This window comes from Protopterus annectens, chromosome 1.part2, assembly GCF_019279795.1.
Source record: "Protopterus annectens isolate FY-2018-M chromosome 1.part2, PAN1.0, whole genome shotgun sequence".
Taxonomy (NCBI): Eukaryota; Metazoa; Chordata; order Ceratodontiformes; family Protopteridae; genus Protopterus; species Protopterus annectens.
Window position 1 is genome coordinate 877,938,409 of NC_056727.1, and position 24,003 is coordinate 877,962,411.

Genomic DNA, 24,003 nt, shown 5'->3' on the forward strand with positions numbered 1-24,003 from the left:
AAAGCATTAGGAGCTGCCAAAATGCCCTGTAAAATTGCAGTGGCAAAACCAGCCCTAGATTTAGAGTAAAGTGGAAGGTGGTAATGCTTAGAGAAAGTATGCACTGAACTCCAAGTAGCTGCCTCCAAAATATCTTTAGTTGCCACCCCTTAAAAAGCTGTAGAAGTGGCAGTAGCCCTAGTGGAATGAGGCCTAATCCCAGCTGGAATCTCCTTACCATGATGGGAATAACAGAAAGCAATACAAAACCCAATCCACTTAGAAATAGTTTGTTTTGAAACAGGCTTGCCCTGAGAACCCAAAGCAAAAGAAACAAATAACTGCTGAGACTGCCTGAACCCTTTAGTTCTGCTCAAATAATATCGCAACTGCCTGTGTATATCCAAAGTGTGCAAAATCTTTTCCCCTTTATTTTGGGGTTTGCATAAAAAGTAGGCAAATGAATAGTTTGGTTTAAAGCCACACTAGAAACCACTTTAGGCATAAAGGAAGGATTAGTGCAAAGATACCCTATCCTTATGGAAAATTAAGAAAGGCTCAACCGCCATAAGGGCCTGTAATTCAGAAACCCTTCTTGCAGAGGTAATGGCCAACAAAAAAGCAGTCTTCCATGATAAATATTTCAACTCGGCAGTAGCTGCAGGCTCAAAAGGTTGTAGAGTGAGTTTCTCCAACACAAAATTGAGATCCCAAGCAGGAGTAGGAGCTCTACGTGGGGGTCTTATATTCTTTGCCCCTCTAAGGAACTGCTTAAACAAAGGATGAGAAAACAATGGTGGGTCACAGTCATAGTGAGCAGAAATTGCTGCAGCATGAACCTTAATAGAGGAGAAGGACAAACCTTTGTCCAGTAACTCAGTAAGATATTGAAGAGCCACACTTAAATCAGGCTTAGAAACATCAAATTCCTTTGCTGTACTCCAAAATAAAAACCTCCTCCATTTATCTGCGTACACTTTCCTTGTACTAGGCCTTCTGGCCTCCAAAATAACATTCAAAACTTGCTGTGGAAGCTGAGACCCTCCAGGGTTTAAAACAGAATATGCCAGGCTGTTAGATGTAGAGAGTGAAGTTTGACATTGAGTAAATGACTGTTCTCCTGAGACAGCAGGTGTGGAATCGAAGGCAAAGGCCATGGAGGCTCCTGTACCAGACTTCTCAGTAATGGGTACCAGTGCTGTCGAGGCCAATCTGGAGCTATTAAAATCATCTTTGGCTTGTCCTGTCTGACCTTCAGGAGTACCTTTGGGAGGAGAGGCAGAGGTGGAAAGGCATACACATGAAGATTGCTCCAATTGAATGAGAGAGCATCCACTTTCCAAGCTGTGGGATGAAACCTTTTTGTGCAAAACTTTGGCAGCTGGTAGTTTAGTGGAGAAGCGAACAGATCTATTTCTGGAGTTCCCCATAACACTGTCAATTTCTGAAATACATGAGGATCCAATTTCCACTTGTGGGGATCCATAATTTGTCTGCTCAACACATCTGCTAAGGAGTTCTGTGCTCCCGGCAGAAACCTTGCCTGAAGATTTAGCTGTAAACTGAGAGCAGTCTCCCACAAAATCATTGCTTGTCTGCATAGAGGATAAGAATGCGTTCTCCCTTGCTTGTTGATGTACCACATGACAGTTGTGTTGTCTGTTAGAACCAACACCTGCCCTGGAAGAAGTAAATCCTTGAAAGCTATTAATGCAAATTGGACTGCTAACATCTCCTTCAAGTTGATATGTAGATGTTGAAGTCTGGCAGGCCACGTGTCTTGTACCCACTTTCCATTTAGATGAGCTCCCCAAGCTTTGTCTGAGGCATCTGTCGTTAGAATCTGACTCGCCTCTGGCGGGTCACAGAGAGTCCCTTGTTTAGGTGACATTCCTGAGCCCACCACAAAAATTCCTTTTGAATGCAAGGTATTATCTGAATGACAGTGTCCATATCTTGGCAGTGCTGTGTCCATACATTTTGAGATACCATTGTAGCTTCCTCATATGCAGTTTGGCATTGGGAAGTACCAGAATACAAGATGCCATGAACCCCAAGGCTTGAAGGACTGTCCTTGCAGTCAGCCTGGACTGATGAGACAATTGATGGAAGTAAAGAGAAAGATTCTTTTGTTTGTCCGGGGTCAAAAGGCCATCTGGGATGCTGTATTCAGTCTCACACCCAGAAAGCACATGTCCTGAGAGGGTACTAGACTGGACTTTATTTCGTTCACAGAATACCCCAGGCATCTTAGCACTGCTATCACATACTGTAAATGATGAAGAAGTTCGTCCTTTCCTTGGGCCAGAATCAGGCAATCGTCCAAATAAGGATAGATCTGTATTCCTCTTAGCCTGAAGAAAGCTATCACTGGAGCCAGAACCTTCGTGAATACTCTGGGCGCAGTAGATAAGCCAAAGGGCAATGCAGAGAACTGATAATGAGAAGTCCCAGCCAAAACGCAGATACTTTCTGCAACTGAGCCTGATAGGAACATGAAGGTAAGCCTCCTTGAGATCCAGAGTCACCATCCAGTGATCTTTGCCCAGCAGAGGTAAAAGCTGTTGTAACGTCAACATTTTGAACTTGGGAATGTCCAGATATGTGTTGAGGATAGATAAATCCAAGATTGGTCTCCACGTGTTCCCTTTCTTTGGTACTAGGAACAGGCGAGAATAAAATCCTAGGCCCACTTCTGGCAGAGGGACCGGTTGTATGGCCCCTATTTGAAGTAGCAGAGAAATTTGTTTGTGAGCCTCTAGTCTTTGCTGAGGAGGAACGTCCGGCATGCCTTTGAAAGGAGGCAAGGTATGGAAATAAAACTTGTAACCTCGGTGTATGATATCCAATACCCATTTGTCTTGGGTAATCAAATTCCAATTTTCCTTGAAGAGTGCCAACCTTCCTCCCAAAGGAGCTGCCAGGCAAGAAGGGTCTAGCAGCTGACAAGGTAGGTCATTGGGCCTGTTTACGAAAGGACTGGCCCCTGCCCTCACCCGAAGATTGTGCAGGAGAACTCCCTGTTCTAGGTCTGAAAGAACTCTGAGCTCTGCCCCTACCACGTCTAGATCTACCCCTAGACTGAGAATCATAAGAAGGATACGTCCACCCCTTAGCAGGCCAATTCCTACTAAACTTTGGAGGCTGCACTTGCAAAAAATCTTTAACAGCCTGCATGGACTTAGCCTTGTCTTCCATTTTCTTCAAGACTGACTCCACAGGTGAACCAAACAACACATCAGACTGTAAAGGAGCATCCAAAATCCTTGTCTTAACATGGTCAGATAAAGTCTGATCCCTCAGCCATGCGTGCCTGCGAAGAACTGAACCAGTGGCAGCCACTCTAGATGAGGCCTGTACAGCATCAAAACCACATTGTAAAGAATGCTTACCCACCTGCTCTGAAACATGCACCAAATCTTGTAATTCTTTACACTCAATGCCTTCCGCCAGAGCATCCACCTTAGACTTCAATTGAGAAAGAAGATAGTTTTGATATTTCAACATATGAAACTGGCAATTCAAAGCCCTCATAGCTAGGGTAGAAGATGTATAGACTTTCTTTCCCCATCTATCCAAAGCTCTGGCCTCTTTATCTGGAGGAACCGACAGAGGCCTTGACACCCTTAGGTCCCTGACTAACAGTTTCTGGGTCCGCCCTAGGACTCTTATAAAGATATTTATGAGCCTCAGGCACCCTGTAATACCTATCTGGTTTAACAGGAGCAGGAGGCAGAGAATCAGGATTAAGTGAAGCCTCTGCAAACACATCTTCCACAACATCCAGAACAGGAGGTATAGCCAAGGGCCTATGCTGGGGCAAAAGCAAAAATTCTCTAAGCCTTTTCCTGGAATCAGAGAAGTCCTGACCTTCCCACTTAAAATGTTCCCTCATGGAATGAAGAGTCTCTGAAAAAGAAAAATCCTCTGGAGGAGAAGCAGAAGGAGTCGAATCATCTGCATCAGAATCAGAATAAGGAGAGTACTCCTGCAAGTCTTCAGCCGAAGACTCAGAAACATCCGAAGCCTGCTCAAAACTCCCAACTCTGGCTCCACCCTAGGCCTCGTACCAGGAGGGGACAAAGAACCTCTAATCAGAGTAAACAAATCTTCTGCAATTTTAAGCATGTGCTTCTTGGGCACAGACCCTGCTGCACTAGGAGAGACCCAACAGAAGCTAAACCTGGCCTGCCTCTGGGAGAAGCCTTGGAAACAGAAGGAGAGGGCCTAACCACCCTAGGAAGGGAGGGAGTACAGTAACCTGGGAAGCCCCTTCAGCCTGACCTGCCTCCTGAGAGGCCACATCCTGCAATATCAAAGTCTCCCCTGGGACTCCAGAGAAGCCTCCGTCGGAACCACCGGTTCCACTGGCGCCTCTAAAGAACCGGCGTCCGAACGGACGACTCTTCTGCCTGGGTTTAACTGCTTTGTCTTTGCGCTTCTTGAAGAAGCGGCGCGGAGAATCCGGCGGCATATTATAATTGCACCACTTCCGAAGACCAGCCTAGCACAATCTAACCTTCGCTAATAGTGCGCTTATTGAATCTAGCACAAAAGCGACACCCAACAACGTCGTGCTCAGGCCCCAAACAAGGAATACACAAAGAATGATAATCCCTATGCGGTATCTGTTTCCCACAAGAAATACAGTTATGCACTTTTTCTGACATCCGGTAAAACACTGAGGCAAGAAAAACACAAAATATTCCCCAACGGGGTACTTAGCCAACTTTGATTCGGTCTGAAACTCCGAACTCGAAAAATTTCAGAACGCCGAACGGCACTTGCAACGCTGCTTCTGCATCGGACCATGCGGCAAAAAAGACTGAGGATATGACGTCGGTCATGCACTTTTGTACCCTGACATTCTGATGTCAGTTCTAAGCGCCTTGACCGACGTCAGCCTTATACTTTGGTATTCGGGCCGACCGAGGACAGCGGACTACCCATATGTAAGGACTGCAGCAATGTGAGATGAAGAACATCAGGGAGAGGGCAGAAAGGAACAAGTAAAGTAGAGGACAGGAGAAGTGGACAAAACATATGAAGGGCTAGTGGGTAGGCTCTGTGTTGGTACCTCAGGAGCTTCGCTGAATGTATCACCTGTCAGTGAGGACAATCACGAGAACTCACTGATGGAGAACCAGCAGAGTACTAAGAGAAAATTTGGAGGCAAAAGTGTTTGCTTCTGTAACTACCAACAGTGCCAACTGCTGTGCGGCAGTGCACGATGCACAAACACCGTGCTATGTAGCAATTATATTGTATGTTTTCTTTTCCATCTCACCACTATTCTTCATGATTGTCTCTGCATCTTCCTTTCATTTTTTTCTCCATAGTATCCCCCAAGAAATGTCTCCTTCATTTTCTGACTCACCCTGCATCTCCATTTCTTTAAATAAATCATCCCACAACCCTCCAACTGAAGGGTTGTAATTATGCAGCAATCATTTGCAGACATCTCCATCAAACATATTTCTTTGAACTATCTCCTCAAAATCCTGCATGCATTCGCTGGTCTATATATTGGCTTTCTCCTCAATTTCTTTCACAAATCCATTATATCCTTCTCTCCCCATCTGTCTCCTTGCTTCTCTGGGCTGTCTTTGTGCATGGAATGGAAAAGGAAGTGCTCATGCAAAATAGGTCCCACTTGCAATAATGACGAGTAGGATAAGTCCCCTGATGTTCTGGCCAAATTTCCCCTAGTATTATAAATACCACCTCAGACCTCCCCTGAAACGAGTTTAATAGCCTAGTGGGACTAACCCGGTCAACAAAAGGATAAATAAAAATTCATAAATAATATTATAACAATAAAGTAGCAAAAAAATATTCTAATAACTAAGGAATGGAAAAAAGACTTTAGCATCAGAGCTGTCTGTAAGTAATGGTACAGAAAACAGGCAAAAGGAATGTACTGTTGGAAATTAAGAAAGGCATCAAGATACTGGGTATAAATAATTCAGGAGGGAAAGGTAACAGACCTGAGATGAGGCTAATTATGAGTTGGGACTGTAGGGTTGAGTATGCCTTCTGCATTAGGGATTAATAATAAGAGTATATGCAAACTGAAAGGGATATGGCAGTGCTAAGTTGAAATTTCAGCTTTGATAGTTTTTATTTGCATCGGGAACAGAGAATGCTGTTTATAAAGGGATAATTTGGGGAATGGGGTGCATAAAGTATTGTATGATAGCTATGAAAATCAATTAGATGAAGTTAGAAAGATTGGAAAGGGAGACCAGAAAGGCAATCTACAAAGTAACATTATGAAGAAATCTGTAGTTCTAAGTATGCAAAAAAGTCTAGAAGGTTTAGGATTTTTGCACAAGTGTTGCATAAATATTTCTATACCCCACGTAGACTTTAGGTAGATAGCAAATGGTAGGGATGTAGTAGAGAAAGGTCATTCAGGAGATTATTTTGACCATGTAATGAGCAAGACGAGTTTAAAAATCCCCTAGACAGTACTCTGACAGAAATGTTATTTTTTTTTTATTAAAAAGAAACATCTTTATTAAATTATCACTTCTAACATAGGCAATCATACATTTATATAAATGAAAACAAACCACATTGACATAACTTTAGTTGTAAACATTATACATCACTTATAATCTATCCAGTCACTGCCACTCAAACATTACATAGCTCATTCAAATCCTGCACTCATTCCCCCCAGTACAGTTCTTTTGAGTGTGCACCTTTAACTCCTAGTGGGTGTAGCTTGAGCCTATAAAAAATGAAGTTATCACCTTACAGTTCTAACAAATACTCATTGACAGGGTTCAAATATCAATACAGTTGTGTTTGCCATCATGTATGCTTCAAGACAAAATATCCTGATACCTTGTATGTAGCATGGTTCTGGAACTATAATACAAATAAGAGCAAACAATATTTGATGCCTAGAGGAGCAGTAGGAGGTAACTGCCGAAATTGCTGGAGGCGCACTCTGATGTAATGAGTTAAACTGCATTCCTTGTCTGCATGTACTGTTCCCACAATTTCCATTTTTTTCTAAGTCATTTGCTCCTACCCTTTTCAAAAGATCCCATTTTCAGTTGTTTTATCTCTGTTACTGTATTCACTACTTCTAGTACAGTTGGTTTAGACTTTGATTTCCATTTCCTAGTAATTGCTTTTTTTGGCAGCTACCACAATTAGACCCAGCAACGCCTTACTATCATAACTCAAAAAAAAAACTTCCTTAGTCATACCAATTTGCTCACCCAGTATTTCTGATAGAACAGTTTGCAGGGAACTTTTGTAGTCTGCCAACTAATTACACTCCCAGAGAATATGTTTCCAATTACCTCTCCCCATCACACTTGCAACATTTGCTGTCTACCTAAGGAAATAATCTTTGGAGTCTACTTTGGGGTATAAAAATACATAAACACTTCCAAGCAAAGATCCATTTGGTAGAAATACATGTATCCCCCCCATTGTTTCTTTGTGAATTGCTCATCCAATCTCTTTTCCCAATCCTTTCTAACCTCCTCTGATTGATTCTGATAGTTATCATGCAACATTTTATATGCTCTACTAATTTCTTTTTAAAAGCAGCTTATGTTCTAGATTCTACGCAGGAGCCCCCGGTTTCTTTCTCTTTGCCTGCACACTGATATCAACACTTGATAAGGAGGGCGATCTCTAGCCTACAGTCCAAATAAATTCTTGGCATCCTCCCATTTTATTACCTTTCCCTCTCTAATTATCTGCTCTCTTCTTGCTTATTTGTCTGTATCCCTAATTGCAGTCATCCCTATTGGCAGAATCTCCTTTCTCCATTCCCATGATGTCTTAGTTCTTAGAAAATACTGTCTGCTAGTTCATGAATATAATATTCTGTATGGTTATTGTTATTCTCCTTAAGCATCTGCATCAATAATCCCAGTCTCTCCTTGTTTCTTGAGCTTCCCCCGTTTCGTCATCATCCCTTTCCACTTTAAATTATAGCAGCCTTACCTGTTTAGCTCTGAAATACCCCTTCAAATAGGTTAATCCCAGACTGCCTTGTTCTATTGGAAGAATCAGCTTAACGGATTTGATTCTTGCTGTCTTCCCCTCCCAGATAAAATCCTTCAGCTCTTTATTAATTGCTATCCACAACTTTTCCTCTGGTAGATATAAACATGCCTGATCTGTGTATTAAACTAAAAGGACTAAAACATTTTAACTGCTTGTATTGCTATCCATATCGATAAAACAGAGCTTCCAATTTCTCAGTTTTTATATTACCTTTTGCTTAGTCTCTTCCCAAATATCCTTAGCTGCCACACCAGAATCCTTTTTTAATCCATACTCTTAAGTACTTCATTTTATGATGTCCCCAAATATATGGATATTGCTAAAACAATAAATGCATGGGTACATAATTTACAGCTATTGCCTTTGCTTCAGCCTCACTAACTTTGTAACCCAAAAAGAAAATGTCTCAAAATGTTCCACAACACTGAAATGTCCTTTTCTGGTTTTATCAAGTATAAAATAATATCATCTGCAAATAGAGCCAGCTTTTCTTGACTACCATATTAATTACATCATTGAATTTCTGAGTCCCTTATTTTCTTTGTCAATGGTTCTAAATCTAATGTAAATAACAAAGGGAAAAGAGGACACCCCTGGCTGGTTTCTCTGGTACTCTGACAAATATGTTGAGGGGAAACAAATGGTAATAACTAAGAAAAATAAAAGTGATGTACTCACCAAACTATGCAACTGTGTAATCCATTTTCATTCTTCCCCAATGAATGGGTTCGGATCCGATCAGACTCGCCACTTTCGAGATTCTAAGATCCGACTCTCGAGCACCTCCCTTACCCATAATGCTCCCTAACTAATGCGTTACCTCAGATCAAGTTTGCTGCTATTAAACAATATCGCAATAAGGTATCCTGAGACTGATATGACAGAAAAGTGATAACTGAAAGATCAGGAGGTCAAACAGGAAAGTACAGTTGTGTACACTTACCATATATGTAGATGTTCGAGTGTATTCACTGTTACAGTCCTAACCAATGGGTTATCTGGCTCCTGGTAGCCCTCGATTGGTCAGAATACCAAAGGAAAGTAACAATGACGTCGGCTGTAGTCGATTGTAAAGGACGTCAGGGCGCCCGATACAAAAGGAGGCTGCCAACGTCACTTCCTCAGTCTTTCTGTCTTAACAGTCAGAAGCCCCCAGAAAACAAGGCTTAAACCAAATTTAGCCTGTACCTTAGGAAAAGAGAAAAGGGGGAAGGAGGGAAAGCAGGACTGCAACAGTCAATACACTCGAACATCTACATTTATGGCAAGTGTACACAACTGTACTATGTTCATCGTGTTTCACTGTTGCAGTCCTAACCAATGGGTTGATTACCAAAGCCCAGAGAAAAGGGAGAAGGAACCAACAGAATCAAGGATTGGAGATAATGCCATGCAGAAGAGCAAACAAAGGCAAATTATAATGCTTTGTGAACGTGTGAACTGAAAACCATGTGGCAGCCTCCAAAATGTCTTTAGTAGAGACATCCCTTAAAAAGGCTGCAGAAGTGGAAGCTGCTCTAGTTGAGTGGGTCCTAACCCCTTGATGAGGAACCTTGCCATGAAAGGAATAACAAAAGGTGAAACAATGTGCAATCCACTTAGAAATGGTTTGCTTAGAAATAGCCTTGCCCTGGGCTCCAGGGGCAAAACTGACCAATAACTGTGCTGATTACTGAAGGTCTTTAGTCCTGTCCAGGTAAAACCTGAGCTGTCTGTGCACATCAAGAGAATGCATGATCCTTTCACCTCTATTTTGAAGATTAGGAAAGAAGGTAGGAAGGTGTATGGACTGATTAAGAGTCAGACTAGAAACCACCTTAGGCATAAAGGAGAGGTTGGTTCTCAGAGAAACCCTATCTGAATGGAAAATAAGGAAAGGCTCCACAGCCATCAAAGCTTGCAGCTCCGAAACCCTCCTTGCTGAAGTTATAGCCAAAAGGAAGGCAGTCTTCCACAAGAGAAACTTTAAATCTGCAGTGGCAGCTGGCTCAAAAGGAGGAAGAGTGAGTTTCTCTAGAACAAAATTAAGGTCCCGAGCTGGAGTAGGCGCCCTCCTGGGAGGTTTTAAGTTGCAAGCACCTCTGAGAAACATTTTCATCTGAGGATGAGAGAACAAGGGTTGTTCAGAAGAACAATGAGCAGAAACGGCCGAAGCATGGATCTTGATAGAGGAAAAAGAAAGACCATCCTGAAGCAAATCAGCCAGGTATTCCAGGATCAGAGGAAGTGTAGGCTGAGAAGATTATTCCTGTCTAGCCTGCATCCAATGAGAGAATATTTTCCATTTGCCAGCATAAGACTTCCTAGTGCTAGGCCTCCCTCAGCATGCTAACCACCTGCTGGGAAAGGGAAGAAGAAAAGGATGGAGTCATACAATGAGCCATGCTGCCAAATGGAGAGACTGAAGATGAGGATGTAGAATGTTTCCCCCTTCCTGAACCAAAAGATCTGGCTTCAGAGGAAGATGCCAAGGAGGAAATTGGGAGAGACTGCGAAGCACTAGATACCAATGCTGTCTGGGCAAGTCCAGAGCTATGAAAATAGTCCTTGGTCGTTCGTCCCTGATCTTCAATAATACTCTGGGAAGAAGAGGAAGAGGAGGGAAGGCATAAACTGACAGCAGCATCCAAAGGAAGGACAGAGCATCCACTTTCCAGGTTCTGCTGTGATGCTGTCTGGTGCAAAAAAAAGGTAGAAGATGATTGACCGGAGAGGAGAAAAGATCCACTTGAGGAGTGCCTCAACGCTGAATGATGCTGCAAAAAACTGCTCTGTTCAGCTGCCACTCGTGAGGATCGAAGGGTCTGTCTGCTCAACTGGTCTGCCAAAACACTGAGCCTTCCTGGAAGAAACTGAGCTAGGAGATGCAGGCCCAGGGATGCTGCAATGGACCAAAGACTTATGCTCTGTCTGCACAGGAGGTAAGAATGAGTCCCTCCTTGCTTGTTGATGTACCACATGACTGTGGTGTTGTCTGTCCTGACAAGCAGGGTCCCTGGAGAAAGAAGATGCTTGAAAGCTAGTAAGGCCTGCTGGACTGCTATCAACTCCTTTAAATTTATGTGCAGGTGCATCTGCTGGGAATTCCAACTTCCCTGTATGCATCTGCCATCCAGGTGAGCTCCCCAGGCATAGTCCGATGCGTCTGTGGTAAGAACTTAAGTGGCCAGGGGTGGGTGAAAAGGCATGTCTTTGTTCTGTAGACAGGCTGTTGCCCACCATAGAAACTCTGTCTGCAGACATGGAAGCAGAGGAATTATCACATCCAGGTCCTGTGTGTGTTGACACCAAATGTTCTTGAGGTACCATTGCAATTTCCTCATATAGAATCATGAGAATGCAAGAGGCCATGAATCCCAGAGCTTGCAGGTATTTCCTTGCAGGGAGCTGGGACAGGCTTGCCAAGTCTTTGAAGTAAACTGAAAGAGTTGTCTGCTTCTCCTGGGTGAGATGTATCATCTGGGCGGCTGTGTTCAGACTTGCTCCCAGGAATGTTATCTCTTTGGATTACACCACGTTTGATTTTTCCACATTGAGAGTGTAACCCAGGGAAGAGTCTTTACAAATTCTAGATCCCTTAACAACTGTTCCTGAGAATTTGCTTGAATTAGACAGTCATCCAAGTATGGACAAATCAGAATTTTCTTCTGCCTGAAAAATGCAATGACTGGAGTCAGACACTTTGTGAAAACTCTGGGAGCAGTAGATAAGCCAAAGGGCAGCGCAGAGAATTGATAATGTTGCTTTCCCATCCTGAAACCAAGGTATTGCCTGCAACTTTCCCTGATAGGGATGTGCAGATAAGCTTCTTTGAGATCAAACGTTACCAGCCAGGAATCCTTTTCTAACATTGAGCATTTTGAACTTCGGAATTATCAAGAAAGAGTTCAGGATGGATAGATCTAGGATAGGACGCCACGTGGCTTCTTTTTTCGGGACTAGGAAAAGTCTGGAATAGAAACCCTGGCCTACCTGCTGAGCAGGAACTGATTCTATTGCTCCCAGATGTAACAGAGCAAACTTTGCTTTTCTACTTCTGCTCTTTGGTTTGGAGGAGGTCCGGGAATCCTTTGGGTACTGGAAAGGTGTGGAAAGAAAACTTGTGACCTAGGGATACAGTCCTTCAGTAAATTTTGGATCCTCTTTGGTCTGGGGGACCTCTTGGATGACTCTGTAGTCCAGCAGCTTTTGAAGCTCTAGAGCTGCTAATTTCCACTGACTGGGTGGAACATCAGGGAGACATTTTCTTTTCCTTTGGGGAACTTGTAAAAAGGGAATGAAATATCCTCTGGATATGATCCTTTGCACCCATGAATCTTTTGTGATGGCTATTAAGGCTTTTAGGTGCAAGGGCAAGCTCCCCCTGACTACCTGCAGAGAAGGACAGATGGGCAACCTTTCAGGAGCACTGAAAGGATCTGTCTGAGAAGGAATCTTGAGACCCTTGATTCTGCAGACCCCTCTCTGCCATGTGGGTAGTATCTTCTAATGTAGGTATTTCCCCCTCCGTCTCCTGGGGAAAAGTCCCCACGTGAATCTTGGAAAGGTCCTTGAGATTTCTGGAACCACTTTTTTTTTATCACTTTATAGATTCCTAGAAAAAGATCTGTGCGGGGTAGAGAAGCAGATTCCTATGGCAGACAAGGTCTTTCCATCATGCTCACTGCGGGGAAAGTCTCTTTACCGGTTGGCCCAAACAAAGAAGATCCATCAAAAGGGGTGTTGATGAATGACTCCTTGAAGGGCTCCACAAAATTGCAAAACTGCATCCAGGCATGTCTCCTAATGGCTATGCCTGACCCAGCCGCCTGTGAGAAACCTTCAGCTGCATGCAAGATTAGCCTCATAGACACATTTGTAATGGATTGCAGGGTGGCCAGTCCTGAGAAAAAAAGACTTTTGTTCCTCTGCAGACACAGACTCAAAGAAAGACTTAGAGAGTTCCTTAAAGATGTCCCACTGTAACCTAGTGAAATGTGCCAGGTAATTCAATGATCATAATGCAAAGGTTGCTAAAGCATACATTCGCTTCCCAAACTTAAAACCCTAGACTCCCTATTAGGGGGATGTACAGTGGAGCTCTGTTCAGTCAGCGCCTTTTTGGTGGCTGCTGCAATAACTATGGCATCTACAGGGATTCCAGTGTTGTCTGTTGAAGGGGGAACTCAAAATTTGTCCAGGTGTCTGGGGATCGGTTCCACGGAGTCTGGTTCCTTCCATATGCTGTGGGAGACAAGGTCTATAACCTAATCCACAGGAGGAGTAACCCAAGATGGAGATGGTCCAGACCCGAAGGCTTCCAAGAACACCAATTCCTTCTGGGAAGGGGTTTGGGAAGACCAACCACCCTCTTCTGGTGAAGGATCTCTAAGATGTCTCCAAATGAGACAGCCTCAGGTGGAGATCTAGGGGACCCTTCCCCTTCATAAACATCAGTGTCTTTTTAATTTCTCCAAGTCTTTTGGGTTTCCAACACCATGACGGGAATGGACCCCATTCCTACATCAAAGTACGATTAAAGTTCATGAATTAGTATTGTTTCACTCTTTGATGTTAGCCAAAAGTGCTCTTCACAGCACCCGCAATATGCCAGTAATGACGACTTCTGCAATTCGCACGATGTTACATGAATTGGTAACATATCTAAATACGACTGTAAATTCTTTTTTATAAGACCAGTTGCTCCTATTACTATTGGAACTGTCTGGGTATTTTTCTTCCACATAGCTCTCATTTTTGCCTGCAGATCGAGGTATTCTATGACTCTGTGTCTCTCTGTATGCAAGACACTGTAGTCACTAGATGTGGCGATTTCAATGATCAATGCTACTTTTGTCTTCTTTTCTTGGACCACTATATCCGGTTTTCTAGCATCTATCTTTTGGACTGTTAGTAGTGGGTGATCCCATGTGATGTAAACTTCATCATTTTCTATGATTCTCTGTGGTTCATGTTTCCAGTGTTTTTCAGCCACTTCAATACCATAATGTTTGCACAATTTCCAGTGTAACAATCTCGGCACATTATTATGCCTTTCAGTATGCAATCCCTCTGCCATTAGCGTCGCAACTAGAAATAAGGCATGTGACTGTTTCCAATTCGGTTCCACAAAACCTACATATGTCTGCTTCTCCCACATATTCAATGGACTTAGTAAACCAGCGTGTACATAGCTTACTATCTTGGGCTGCCAATATTAACCTTTCATTTCTTGATGTAAATTCACCTCTCCTTAACCATTCCTGCGTTCGTTCTTGATCAACATGAGACTCTTCCAGAAGTTTTCTATACTTGCAACTATATTTATGTTTTTTCCACATTTCTTGCCTTCTCACCTGGGCCTTCACCTTATATTCTTTCTTTTGTTTTTTAGCACATTAAGTTGGTGCCTGGTTTTATCCACTTCCGGTTTGATTTCCATTCCTGCTTGACGTCAATATGCTTCTGCTAAATTAAGCAGAGATGTCATCTTAGATTTATTCTCCTCATGTTTCAAAACTTTCACCACATTTGGATCTTGTGAGGTCAGTAGATATGTGTGGAGTCCCACGACTGCAGATCTATACATGTAATCAATTTCAATGAGGTCCATCTCTCCTTCAGAACGGAGAATATATAATCTTGGTATAAACAGATTTTTATAAATCATTTGGTGAGCATGAGGCATCCTTCTTGTTTTAATATCCAATCTATCTAACACTTTTTGGGGCCAGTCAATCACTCTAAAACTATAAGTTAGGACAGGAAGAGCAAACTGATTTATAGCTTGGATCTTGTTCCTAGGTGTCAATGCTGTTTTAAGGATTAATTTAAGTCTTCTAAATTACTCATTACTAAGCTTTATTCGCATTTGTTTATGTTTTATTGCTGATCCTTCATCAATTCCCAAGTATTTATACATCCCCTCTTGCTCAAGTTCTTTTATATCACATTCTTGTTCTAAACTGATGTTTTCCTGGTGCTGCAATTTTCCTTTTTTAAAGGTTGCTTTTGCACATTTAGCAAGACCAAATGACATTCCAATATCATCTGAAAAAGTTTTGACAACCTGCAGCTGTGCTTTAAGTTCCTCATCTGATGAGCTATACAATTTTAAATCATCGACAAAGGGAAGATGAGAAATCATTAGACTTTCTTGTTTTCTAGAAGCCAAATTATAGACATGGCCTAAGCTGTTAAGTAAACAGCTTAATGGGTTAATGGCAAGGCAGAATAGCAAGGGTGACAAAGAGTCACCCTGGAATATCCCCCTTTGAATTTTATCCCTGGGATAATAATCTGTCCTTTATCATGGTTTAATTGCAAAGTGGTCTGCCACTGTTTCATGGTTACTGTAATGTAGTCAATCACTGTAGGGTGTATCTTATAAATTTTTAAGCACTCTTTTATCCATGAATGTGGGATACTATCAAATGCTTTTTTGTAGTCAATCCATGCCATACTTAGGTTCTTCCCCTTCTTACAATTCTCCACTATGACTTTGTTTAACAACAAATGGTCCTGTGTTCCATATGACTTTCTTTTATTGCCCTTTTGTTCTACTGCCACAATTGAGTTTTCTTCTAAATGACTATAAACTCTGTCGGCGTCAGTTCCCGTGTATATTTTGTACGTCGTCGGAAGACATGTTATTGGTCTATAATTTTTAGGGTAGCTTGCAGGTTCACTCTTAAGTAAGGGCATTGTTTTTCCTGTTGTTAACCAGTGCGGTGTATGTTCGGGGTGTGCATATAAATAGTTCTTACCCATGGCTAAATCCTAGTGCAATGAAGTTAATACTTTAAGCCAAAAGTTAGGTACTGCATCTGGGCCTGGGGTTTTCCAGTTAGAGGCTTTTCTCAACTTTATTTCAATCTCTATTTCATTCCATTTCATATCCTGAACCTTTAAACTTCTTATTCTTTCCTTTACTTCTTCTATCCATTTAGCATCTTTGTTATGTTCCACAGGATCTTCATAGATACTTCTCCAAAATGTATTTACTTCCTCTTTTTTTGGCGGTCTATCAATTCCTTTTACCTTATTTCCCAATTCTCTATAAAACTTTTTTGAGTCATCAGTAAATTGTTTATTTTGTGCTTTTCTTTATATTTATCTTTGTATCTTCCAAGTCTTTCCACCTGTTTTGAAAATTTTAGTTATCTCCAATAGTGCATAATAGATCCTGGTCTGTTCTAATACTGCGCATTGCTTTTACCACATCTATCTTTCTTAATATTTTTGTTGAGCTGTTCCCGCTTTTATAATCTTCTAACAATGATACTTCTTGTCTTAACTGCTTTATAGTTTTCTCTATTCGATATTTCCATGGTGGTATTTGCTTTCCCCCCTCTACTCCCTCGCTACCCTATGTTCCTGTGATAGAACTTTATCAGTTATTAATTTAGCAGCACAGTGTTATATTCTGTTTACTTCTGTTATATTGCATGGGTATCTATGATCTATGGACAGTCCTAATTACTGTGTTCATTTGTTTTATCAAGCTTCTGACATTTGGGGTTTTATTAACCTTCTGCAGTCTATTTCTCTCATTGATCTTGATATATCTATCTTTGTCTATTAAATCAAGCAACTATTCTCTTAACTCCTTTTCTTCCATAATGAGGGCACATTCCTTGTTTACCATTTCCTGTGGGCATTCTATAAAAAGTTCTATAGCATCTTCCTGTGACATATTCTCTTCAATTTCATCCTGTGTCATCTGTTGTTCTGTCATATGGAAACTCACTGGCCTATCTCTCCTCAATATTGACTGCATCAGAGTTTCCACAGTTTCCTGTTCCTTTCCTTGCTGTCTAGCTTCAAGTGAATGTTTATACTGGTTTCCTGTGGAAGGCTCCAAAATATCTTGATATGGCACCTGACCAGTTACTTCCTGTTCCACTCGTTTCCCTTTAATTTGGATATCCACTGCTCTATCCTGTTGTGGTGCTTTTTGCATCTGATTTTCTACACTTTATCCTTCTCTTTGCAGTTGTTCCATTACCTCAATTTCTACTTCTTTGACTTCTCCATTACTCATCTCTTTTTCTACTTTTCCTCTTAGTCTTTGTATTTTTGTATTGTAAAGTTTTCCATATCCGGATTCCTTTGCCTATATTTTTCTTCAAATATCTTTGGTGCTGCTCTTTTTGTATTAGTTAGTTTTGCTTTCTCCTTTGCATAAATATTACACCATATTAATTCTATTTTCCTTTCCCCTGTCCATATTTCTTCTTCACATGACTCCTGATCTTGCTTTTCCTTATTCGGAGGATTCACTCCATCATGCTGTGATGTAGTCTGTTTTAGACCTTTTACATTAAATCCTTCACTTCGAAGGCACTCCATAACTTCAACTTCTATTTCTTTCACTTCTGCTTTACTAATCATCTTTTCTACACTGAATATTTGTGCTTTTAGTCTTTTTTTGTGAAATTTTCCATGTCTGAATGCCTTTGCCTGCATTTTTCCTCGAACATCTTTGAGACTGCCTTCTCCATATTAGTTAACTTGGCTTTCTCCTTTGCATAAATATTGCACCATATCAAATCTCTCTTTCTTTCCCATGTCTACATTTCCTTTTTACATTTTTCAAATATCTCTAGGTTTTGTTTATATTTTCTCACTTCCTCAGAGTCTTCTTTTTCCAAACAGATCAAAGTTACTTGATCTATATACTGTTTTTCGAAAATCTGTTGTATTAATGAAAGCAAATTTTTATTTGAAGCTTGTAACAGTTTTTCCTGTGGAAGTATTTTTCTTTCCTCTAATTTCTCGCTTAATCGTTTTGTATACCTTGCGTCTGGAAATTCTGGGCTTTTTGCGTAACAGTAACAATACATAATTTCTTTCTTATCCTCAATAGTCCACTCTGTTGTCTTTATGGCTCTTCTTTGGCCAATCAATTTTTGTTGTTTTTGTGGACTGCTACTTCCTTCTACAACAGGGGGGCCATTCTCCCCCTGAGCCTGACCTGGCCTGGCCCCATTGTAGGAATGTTTCTGTATTTTGAGGATTCTACACTGTCATTTTTTCCAGTCCTGGCACCAGTGCGTCTACCACGATTGGGCACTTTTTTATCCTGGGTCTTGTGCACCCAGCTATCTTTTTTATTTTTGATTTACTTCTGTCCATGATACATGCTATATAAATACAGTCTATATATATATATATATATATATATATATATATATATATATATATATATATATATATATATATATATATATGAGTGTCGCCTTGGTGAGATTTTGTGAAAAACAGGGTCCACCTCCCGAAGGTACTCACCAAGACTTAAGGATGAATTTGATTTCAGCACTACTACTCTCCTTTGTTTGCTTACTTTCATCTCTCCATCCAGGCCCCCATCAGTGTCTTCTGTGAGGGACTCCTGCTGGGAATCCGAATGCCTTCCCTTACACAAACCTCTTCCGGAGAACCTCTGCAGTGGAGTGCTCTGGAGACGTGTCGGAAAAAGCGGGGAGTTTCCTAGTGGGAAAGTACAGTTGTGTACCTACCATAAATGTAGATGTTCGAGTGTATTCACTGTTGCAGTCATTACTCTTGGGTTATCCTGCTGACAGGCTACCCGCAGTCGGCCAGAATTCCAAAGTCTAGTTCCGGCGTCGGTTGCTGTCGCCTCTTCCCAGACGTCAGTGTGCCAAGGGTATAAAAGATGCAGCTGACGGAATTTTCTTCAGTTTTTCTTGCCCCAGATGCCAGGTGCCCCAAATAGGTAGGCTGAAAAATATAGCAATAAGAAATGCATGCATAAAAATAACATTTCCTTCATCTACAAGCAAATACTACAAAAAGGTTGTATAGGATAGAGAAGTGCAGATAAGTCCCAGCAAAGAGAAGGGGGATGGTGGGTGGGTAACCTGGGCTGCAACAGTGAATACACTCGAACATCTACATTTATGGTAGGTACACAACTGTACTATGTTCTTCGTGTTTCACTGTTGCAGTCATTACTCTTGGGTTGAATCCCAAAGCTGAGGATGGGTGGCTGGGCTAAATAGGATGAGGAGAGGCTATGAGGCCCTGCAGAACTGCAGTGGCGAAGCCTGCTCTGGACTTAGAGTAGAGAGGCAAGTGGTAGTGCTTTGTAAAGGTGTGCACTGAACTCCAAGTTGCAGCCTCTAAAATTTCTTTGATTGGTACTCCTTTGAGGAAGGCTGCTGAAGTGGCTGCTGCTCTGGTGGAATGAGGCCTAATGCCCTTAGGCACTGATTTGCCATGTTGAGAATAGCAGAAATGGATGCAATGGCCTATCCATTTAGAAATAGTCTGTTTTGAGATAGCCTTTCCTTGTGATCCTGCAGCCTAAGACACTAAAAGTTGCTCACTCTTTCTGAAAGCTTTAGTTCTGTCCAAGTAGAAGCGTAACTGCCTGTGTATGTCCAAAGAATGCAGAATTTTCTCACCCTTGTTCTGTGGATTTGGGTAAAAGGTAGGCAAGTGAATGGTTTGATTGAGGGCCACACTGGACACCACCTTAGGCATAAATGTAGGGTTTGTCCTCAGAGAAACCCTGTCTGGATGAAAAATGATGAAAGGTTCCACAGCCATGAGTGCTTGTAACTCCAAGACTCGCCTTGCAGAGGTTATGGCTAGGAGCAGAGCTGTTTTCCAGGATAAGACTTTAACATCCGCTGTTGATGCTGGCTCGAAAGGAGGCAGTGTGAGTTTTTCCAAAACATAACTGAGGTCCCAGGCCGGAATTGGTGCTCTCCTTGGAGGCCTAATGTTTTTGGCCCCTCTGAAGTACTGCCTTATTAAAGGATGAGAAAAGATAGGTGTTTCAGTATTGTAATGTGCAGAAATGGCAGAGGCATGAATCTTAATTGATGAGAAAGAAAGGCCTTTGTTCAACATCTCAGTAAGATATTGTAAAATCTGGGGAATATTTGGTACAGACGTGTCAATAACTTGTTCCTGGTTCCAAGCACATAATCTTTTCCACTTTTCTGCATACGATTTTCTGGTACTGGGCCTCCTGGCCTTCAATATAACATCCATAACAGCTTTTGAAAGAGGAGTTTTCTGAATGGCTACATTATCCGCCATGCTGCCAGATTTAGGGTCCTGAGTTGGCTGTGCAGGATCTGATTATTTTGTTGGTCAGCAAGTGAGAACTTTGAGGCAATATCCATGCTGGACCTTGAGACAAGCTCTTTAGGATTGGGTACCATTGCTGGCGTGGCCAGTCTGGTGCAATCAGAACAATTTTTGGCTTTTCTTGTCTGACCTTTAGGAGTACTCTGGGAAGGAGAGGCAGTGGGGGAAAAGCATATACTGTTAGATTTTTCCAGCTGAACGATAGGACGTCCACTTTCCATGCTTGCTTGTGGTAAATCCTTGTGCAAAATCTCTGCAATTGACAGTTGCGAGGGGAGGCAAATAGATTTATGTCTGGGCATCCCCATTTCCTTATTATCATCCTGAAGACTTGTGGATCCAGTTTACATTCGTGGGGATCCATGAGATTTCTGCTTAGTTCGTATGCCAGAGTATTTGTTTTTCCTGGCAGGAATTGTGCTTGCAGGTAAACTTGAAAAGCCAATGCTGTGTCCCATAAGGTCATTGCTTGTCTGCAGAGGGGGTAGGAATGAGTACCTCCCTGCTTGTTTATGTACCACATGACCGTAGTGTTGTCTGTCTTTATCAGTAATTGTCCTGGATGAAGCAGGTCCTTGAAAGCTGTCAGGGCATTTTGAACAGCTAGCATCTCTTTTTGATTGATGTGAAGATGCATCTGGTTTGCAGGCCACGTGCCCTGAATACATTTTCCTGCCATATGGGCCCCCCAGGCATAATCTGATGCATCCGTTGTCAGTGTCTATCTGGCTGTGGGTAAACTGAATGGCAGACCCTTGTTGTGGTGACAGGCTTCTGCCCACCATCAAAACTCCTGTTGTAGGCAGAGAATGAGTGCAATTACTATCTCCAGGCTATGGCAATGCTGAGTCCAAACACTTTTCAGATACCATTGTAGTTTCCTCATATGAAGTCTGGCATATGGAATTAGTAGAATGCAGGATGCCATGAAACCGAAGGCCTGCAGGATTTTCCTTGCAGATAAGTGGGTTTTTGTTGCCAATTTCATGAAGTAAGTAGTCAGTTGTTTTTGCTTGTCTGGCGTGAGATAAGCCATCTGGGCAGTTGTATTTAAGCTTGCACCCAGGAATATTATCTCTTGAGAGGGCACTAGTTTTGATTTGTTTTCGTTTACTGTGCACCCTAGGCCAATTAGTAATCTTTTTACAAACTCCAGATGCTTTAGAAGAGTGTCTTTGTTCTCTGCTTGAATTAGGTAGTCGTCCAAGCAGGGATATATTTGAATTCCTTTTTGTCTGCAAAATGCAATTACTGGTGCCAGGCATTTTGTAAAGACCCTGGGCGCAGTAGATAAGCCGAAGGGTAGTGCAGAGAATTGGTAATGCATTGAGCCAGCTATGACTCTGATGTATCTTCTGCAAGACTGTTTGATTGGGACATGCAGGTATGCCTCTTTTAGGTCCAAAGTTACAAGCTAAGCCCTCTTGCCCAGCATGGGCAGTAGCTGCTAAAGAGTCAACATCTTGAATTTTGGAACTTCCAGAAACGTATTTAGTATAGACAGGTACAGAATTGGTCTCCAGGTTTTGTCCTTCCTAGGTACTAGAAAAAGTCTGGAGTAAAATCCTTGCCCCTGCTCTTGTTGTGGTACTTGCTGAATTGCCCTCATGTCCATGAGGGCTGTAATTTGTTTTTGTGCCTCTGCCCATTGATTGTGTGGCAGGTCTGGCATGCCCTTTGACCTTGGTAGAGTGTGAAAATGGAACCTGTAGCCTTGGGACACTATGTTCAGAACCCATTTGTCTTGGGTAACCATTTGCCAATTTGATGAAAAAAGTGCTAATTTCCCCCCTAAGGGGGCTGTCAAAAGAAAACTGCTTGGAATTGGTAGAGGAAAGTCATTGGGACTGTTTCCTGTAAGGTTGTGACTTGTCTTCTCCGCTTTTGGGGGTAGGAGCACCCCATTGTTTAGGCCTGTATGAGCCTTGGGGCTGAGATCTGCCTCTGGAACGCCTGTATCTGCCTCTTTGTGGTCTGTCTGAGACTGGAAAGGACCAATTTTTTGAAGGCCAGTTCCTGCTAAACCTGGGTGGTTGTACCTGTAAGAAATCCTTGACTGTCTGCATGGATTTTGCTTTATCCTCCATTTTTTTTCAACACATCTTCTGCTTTAGTACCAAACAAAGTATCATGCTGTAATGGTACATCTAATAATTTTGCTTTAACATGATCATTCTTTTTTTTCCAGATTTTGTTCCTTTAACCAAGCATGCCTTCTAATAACAGAACCTGTAACAGCGGCCCTGCAGGAGGCCTCCAGTGAATCATAACCACACTGCAAAGTATGCTTTGCCACTTGTTCAGTTGCATGCAATAAATCCTACAATTCCTTGTTCTCTGAACATTCAGTATTTGTCAACATTTTCTGTTAAGCAGTGGCATTACATATTTCTGATATTTAAGCATATGAAACTGACAATTTAAAGCCCTTACAGCCAGGGTGGCAGAAGTGTAAACTTTTTTCCCCCATCTGTCTAGAGCCCTAGAATCCCTATCAGAGGGAACAGGGTTTTTTGCAGTGGAAGCTTTAACCCCCTTGGGACCATGAGATATAGTTTCTGGGTCAGCAGCGGGGTTTTTATATAGGAATTTATGAGAATCCGGGACCCTGTAGTATCTGTCTGTCTTAGCAGGTGCAGGGGGTAAAGAGTCAGGGGACAGTCCGGACTCTGAAAATACATCATCTACAATGTCTAGAACAGGTGGAATAGCAAGGGGTCTGTGCTGAGGAAGAAGCAGGAAGTCTCTGAGCCTTTTCTTAGACTCAGAATAATCTTGGCTCTCCCAGTGGAAATGCTCCCTCACAGTATGCAGTGTTTCCCCAAAAGAATAGTTCTCAGGAGGAGAGGCTGAAGGAATGGATTCTTCAGCATCAGAATCCTCATAGGGAAGCATGGAGTAATCCTGTTCAGAAGAGGAATCAGAGGAAATAGATACCTGATCAGAAGAATTGTACTCTGTTCTCTTGCCTAGGCCTCTTATCAGGAGGGTGATGGGAGCCCCTGATCAAAGTAATTAAGTCTTTGGCCATTTTGAGCATCTGTTTTTTAGGCATGGATGTCTGAACAGGAGAACGCTGTACTTGTTTCTTTGTCTTGAAAGCTGCTTTAGTCTTTGTCTTTGAAGTTGAGGATGGCTTAACATATAGTTATGTAGGTCTGAAGACACCCTCAGAAGCCGATGCCTGCTCAGCGGCTCCGGACCCATCTGATGGATTGATTTCCGAGTGTCCAATACCTTGAGGTTTCCAGAGGCCCAGTCGGCTCCACGTGGGAGTCGGTAGCGGGCACCAGGGGCTGCGGAAGCGCCTCACTGAGAACCGGCGAACTGGCGAATGGCCTAGAAGAGGCTTCGTCGTCGGTTTTGGACCTCGGATGCCTATCCTTGTCATTGCGTTTTTTGTAAACTCCAGTTGTCGGCTGTTCTGCCGGCATTATATAATTAAATCTTCGGCCAAAGTAATGAAATTCAAAATCAAACCGACGCTTGATAGTGCGTTGGTTGAATCTAGCACAAAACCGACAGCTAGCAACGTTGTGATCAGGGCCTAGGCAAGGAATACAGTAAGAGTGAAAATCTTTATGAGGTGTTTGCTTCCCACACGAAATACAATTGTTAACTTTTTCTGACATTGGACTGGAGCAAGAAAAAAATTTCCCCAATGGGGTACTTAGCTTTAATGAAGACTTCGGTTCTGAAATTCAGATTTGAAAATCTCAGGAGTCGGCCGACCGGCACTTGCAAACTGCTTTTGCTTTGGGCACCGCGTGGCAAGAAAGACTGAAGAAAATGGCATTGTCTGCATCTTTTATACCCCTGGCGCACTGACGTCAGGGAAGAGACGACAGCAACAGACGCCAGACCTAGACTTTGGAATTCTGGTCG

At 42.2% G+C, this 24,003-nt stretch overlaps 1 protein-coding gene across 9 annotated transcripts in view; it reads right to left on the minus strand.

Annotated features, from left to right (window-relative positions):
* The window catches only part of ZMYM4 (zinc finger MYM-type containing 4), a 3,261,850-nt gene that overhangs the window by 206,873 nt on the left and 3,030,974 nt on the right, over window positions 1–24,003 (minus strand). The window lies entirely within an intron of this gene.